General features: G+C 35.2%; 1 long non-coding RNA gene across 1 annotated transcript; it reads right to left on the bottom strand.

The window, feature by feature from the left end:
* Window positions 1-1,106: 1,106 nt before the first annotated feature.
* LOC141504919 (uncharacterized) lies at window positions 1,107-4,466 on the bottom strand. The gene is made up of 2 exons (XR_012473499.1): window positions 1,980-4,466; window positions 1,107-1,565 (listed from the first exon to the last, which is right to left on the bottom strand). It is a non-coding gene; the product is annotated as an uncharacterized LOC141504919 (long non-coding RNA).
* Window positions 4,467-4,501: the final 35 nt, after the last annotated feature.

The raw sequence follows: 4,501 nt of genomic DNA, 5'->3' as shown, positions 1-4,501 counted from the left end.
CAAGTTTGCAAACTATAGATATGCTAACACATTAGTGCTGAAGTCTAATCTTGGAAAACAGAACACCCTGAAGAGCAATCTGGCCTACAATTCTGGCAAACTTATTTTATGTTCTTTTTTCAATTATGAATTTTGCACCTGACTTGGAAAACAGCTGAAAAAATGACAACTTTTAAAGTAAATAATATGGCTGAACTAAAGTTGATGACAATTTATTTACATCAAATGACAATGAACATTAACTGAGAATAATACTAAGTATTTTCATAAAATAATCCTTTCTACGGAATGTTTTATTTAACAGATCATTTTTAAAGTTTAGAATTCCCATAATTCACAATAAAACATTTTTAAACTTTTATCTACCAGTTTCATACTTAGAAAACAATTCTCAAGCTAAATTGAGTTAATGAATTCTAAGAAGAATTTTACTTAAAATGTTTAACTGTGTATAGGCAAATACTTCTTACAATATAAAGGTAACAGACTTTTACACTAAGCAGGCCATAAGGTCATATACTAGCCCCAAATGATAAGGAATATCAAGGATTTGAAATTCATTAGGTGTACAATACACAAGATCTAAATTTTAGGTCTGTTCTATTTCTAACACTTACTAGGGATTTGTAACAACATGAAGTGAAAATACAATGAAAACCTGTATAGATAGATATAAGCAGTAAAGTTAAGAGCACTTCATAGGCAAGGGATGTGGGTTATAATTTGAAGGCCATATGTTACATTACCCACTATAGCTTTGGGAGATTTACCCACAAAAACTAAACACAGTTTGGCACAAAGACATTGCCTGTTTAGGACTTAAAAAAAAAATTGCACAGCATTAAGATTAAGATTAAGAATAAGAACAATAAATGCAGAGAAAGGAACAAAAAGGAAGCAAAACAATTGAATTCAAATTGTCTGCTAACAGTCCATAGGATTTCCATCTCTTTTCTCCTTTATGAATAATTACATTATAGGATTCTTCTCTACTACAAGCCCAAAGTCTTGCTTTTCCAAATAGGATATTTCCAAAATTACAAATTAAACAAAGTCCAATTATACATTTTGGAAGATACTTGATAGGTTTAAGGAAAAAAAACAACTTTTAGCATTTTTCAAAATAGTTTATTACAAAATATGATACAGTTTTATAGACTGTGTCCCAATCTCCCGTAACTCACACACCTTGATGATTGTAAAATATCTATGGAAATGTCCATAAAAATCTAAGTTGTACAGTACTTTCAAACCTCTTAAATTTATAGAGCAGTTTGTCAGGCAGTATTATAGTGGAGTCAGAACAGGCAAGTCACTCTGTGAACATCTGGCATTCTTGCAGGTAGCATGATTCAAATGGTATTCTCCAGTGGATCTGAACAATGCAACAGTTGTTGAGAATTCACCTTACTTTTGTGATCAAAATCATACTGGAGCGAGAAAGAACAATTCAGCTCAACATGTAAGTTTTGTAGTCATTATTTCTTATTTCTGGGCTTTAATTCTTCTGCCGCATTACGTAGAAAAATGTAGTTTTTCTTTTGGGGATTATAAAATTCATGTCCCTGAAAGGGAAGATATATCTTATTCTTAGAAAAAATTTACACTTTAAGAATTCAATTCCTAAAAACAAACATGCAAGCATCCTCCCTCTTTAATTTAGAAAGAATTCAATAGAGCCTCATAATGTTAAATATTCACCTACAGCAACAGTTCCTTGCTGTTTTCTTTCCTAATGGGAGTTGTAAAATATTTTAATTAAGACAAAGGCCTGATCTGATCTCTTCAGAGTTAGAGAACCTTCAAATTCCATCTTAAATTTTCTTGGTATTATGGAATAAGGTCAAACAGTAACTAGCTTTATTTATTCAAGTAATAATATAAAAATTATGCAGAAATTATAAACTAAGGTTTAAAAAATTATATAAGCCAAAAAAACCCTAATATTTCTTAAATAAAGTTGGAATAGTAATACTTACCTTTGACCAGTCATAGCTAGAAGCATATGCAAATATGTTTCCATTGTGATTGAAACAACAAGCAGAAATTGGCTGATCTAATTGTTCTGAAGTTTTTAGTTTTGTCCTTGCATCCTTGTCCCAAAAGCTGAATCTACCATCAGATCCTACAGTTGCAAGGGTTCCATGAACAGGGTGAAATGCAATCCCATTCACCTGCAAAGAATTGTATAAATCATAAGAAAGAGAAGGTAGAATTGATCAGAGGCAGTTTTAATATATGTGGCCTATATCCTTAGGCTTGAAAATTGGAAAGACAAAAAGACATTTTAAAATAATACTTAAAAGTACCTAATAGAAGATCACTATCATTCTAGTGTTAATCACTCTGGCGAGGAAAGACAAAAATGAAATTTATGTAAGTAAATAAAAACACATACAGAATAAAGGCAAGGCAATTTCAGGTGTGGGTGGAGCTAAGGGCATCAGAAAAGGTCTCCTGAAAGAAGAGGTGCTTGATCTGATCTTTGGAAGAAAACTGGGAAGAAGTTTAAGTGGGAAGTGAAATTGCAGACATAGGAGATGCCTGAGCAAAGCCAGGGGAAAAGGAATGCTGTGCTTAAGAAACAGGAAGTAGGTTAGCATGCAGGGAAAAGTTTTGGGGTAGGGGGTGGTAATGTGCAATAAGTCTGGAAAAGTCAGCTAGAGCCAGACTCTGAAGAGTTATTTTAGATTACTATATCCTGGAGGCAACATTCAGTTAGCAGCAGGATTAAAATTGTGCTTGAGTAATATCAATGTAGCAAGTGTGGAGAAAATCACCTGGAGAAGAGAGAGGCTAGAAGTCAGAAGTGAGTGGAAAAGAGGCATGAGAGATTGTGGCTGTAGAATTAACAAGACTAGGTGTTCAAGGGAAGGAAGATGAAAGATTAAAGAATCAGTCCAAAGTTGAGAACATGGGTGAATGGGAAAATAGTGGTAAGCTCAATCAAAAAACATTTACTAAGTGTCTGGTCCTGTGCTAGATACCAAGGATACAAATTTTTAAAAAGTGAAATATCAACAAAACTAGGGAAGTTAATAAAGGTAAGGGTAGAGTGGGGAAAATGCATTCTACTTTAAACAAGTTGAATTTGAGATGTCTAAAAAACAGCTAGTTCTAAATGTCCAATAGACAGCTGATGATAAGGAAACAGATTTAAGATCTGGGAATCATTTCCATAAAGAGATGGGTTCTGATGAGGTCACCTAAGAAGAGAACAAATTTCAAGGTAGAACAGGGATGATGTGGATGATGACCCAACAAAGTAAACTGAGAGTAATCAAACAGGTAAGAGGAGAATCTCAAGAGGATAAATATTCAGAATATTTATGCTGCAGGGATGTCAGGAAGAACATTGAGAAAAAGACCATCAGATTTGTCATCAATATCTTTGGAGAGAGCACTTTCAGATGAAAGCTGAGGACAGAAGTCACATTACAAAGGGTTAGAAAGAGGAAAAATGGAGGCTAGAAATAACTTTTTTCCCTTGTGAAAGAAAGCTTGAACATGATAATGTCAAGTGATGGCTTTTTTAAGAATGAGGAAGACCGAGGCGGCTAGGTAGTGCAGTGGATAAAGCACCGGCCCTGGAGTCAGGAGTACCTGGGTTCAAATCCAGTCTCAGACACTTAATAATTACCTAGCTGTGTGACCTTGGGCAAGCCACTTAACCCCATCTGCCTTGCAAAAACCTAAAAAAAAAATAAAATAAAATAAAAAAAAAGAAGAAATGAAGAAGACCCAAGCATGTTTGTATGCAGCAGGGAAAGAGCTAATGGATAGACTAGAGAGAGGGCAATGACTGCAGGTCTGCCAGAAGAAACAGGATATGAGATCAATCAAATGGAAGGGTTGGCTTTGGCAAGAAGGACAATTTCTTCCTCAGAAGTAAAGAAAAAGAGAGTAGTGAAGAAGGAATTCAAGGGAAGTACCTTTATTTTCTCTGTAAGATATGAGATGTTCTCTGCTAAGAGGGAGCTAGAATGGCATGGGAGGTGGTTTAAGAAGAGAAGGCATGTAATGGCTACTGGGAAGTGAAATATAAGAAGATTAAAATATTGCTTGACAGTGAAGGTCCAGTTGAAATTAGATAACATAAATTTGGTTGCTTTGGATGAAAGGCTAAGAGTTATAGGAGCAAATCTATATGTAAGTTTAAAATTCTATTTAATCTTCAGTAGAATGTTAGAAGGGCAAAGGGGGGGGGGGAGAGTGACTGAGCCTTACTATCATTAGAGTGGCTCAGAGAATATACATACTTAAGTGAGTATAGAAATCTATCTTCGCCTAAAGGAAAATAGGAGATGAAATGGATGGGAGAAAGAGGACAGAAGGAGAGGGGGGTGTTGGTGATAAAAGAGTGGGAGAGGGTAGCCAAATAAAACAACTTTTGAGGGGGGGAAAGGGTGAAAGGAGAGAGAGAGAGAGAGAGAGAGAGAGAGAGAGAGAGAGAGAGAGAGAGAGAGAGAGAGAGAATAGAATAAATGGGGGTGGGGGGAGA

This window comes from Macrotis lagotis, chromosome 1 (assembly GCF_037893015.1).
Source record: "Macrotis lagotis isolate mMagLag1 chromosome 1, bilby.v1.9.chrom.fasta, whole genome shotgun sequence".
NCBI lineage: Eukaryota > Metazoa > Chordata > Mammalia > Peramelemorphia > Peramelidae > Macrotis > Macrotis lagotis.
This window is presented reverse-complemented; position numbering and strand designations above follow the sequence as displayed.